Source organism: Monopterus albus, unplaced genomic scaffold, assembly GCF_001952655.1.
Source record: "Monopterus albus unplaced genomic scaffold, M_albus_1.0 scaffold260.1, whole genome shotgun sequence".
Lineage (NCBI taxonomy): Eukaryota > Metazoa > Chordata > Actinopteri > Synbranchiformes > Synbranchidae > Monopterus > Monopterus albus.
This window is the reverse complement of record NW_018128140.1, coordinates 544,026-544,671: the sequence shown is the minus strand read 5'-3', so window position 1 is coordinate 544,671 and position 646 is coordinate 544,026.

Sequence of the window (646 nt, the reverse complement as noted above, 5' to 3'; positions counted from 1 at the left end):
TCCTTACTTCTAACCACTGGTCTTAGTGGCAACTTCTGTTTCCTTTCCTCTGCACACCTTCTTACAGTGCGATGCATGGATCCACATGGGCTTCCCTTTCACCTTCACTGCAGTCGGGGTCACCAAATACATGCAGATTAGGTTGATCGGTGACTCTAAATTGCCCATAGGAGTGAGTGTGGGTGTGTGTGGTTGTTTGTCTCTGTCAGCCCTGTGATAAACTGGTGACCCGTCCATCCCCCCTCATCCCTCATTAGGATGAGCCGTAGATAATAGATGGATGGAAGGTGGTGTTTGATTTGTGTGATATTTTACAAAGAAGATGTATGTTTATTGTTTTTTGTTTCAGTTTTTAAGGAAAACAAAATTGATAGAGAGAATTTGTTATTCTATTAAATATTGATGTAAATAATTATAATTGTCTTAAATGTTTGATTATTAGATTTAAAAAAGTTGTTTTAGTTAGAATGAAGAGTGGAAAGGCTGTTGGTCCAGATGACATACCTGTGGAAGTGTCTAGGAGAGACAGCAGTGGAGTTTCTATCTAATTTGTTCAACAGTATTTTAGAGAGTGAGAAGATGCCTGTGGAATGGATGAGAAGTGTACTAGTGTTGATCTTTAAGAACAAGGGTGATGTGCCGAGTT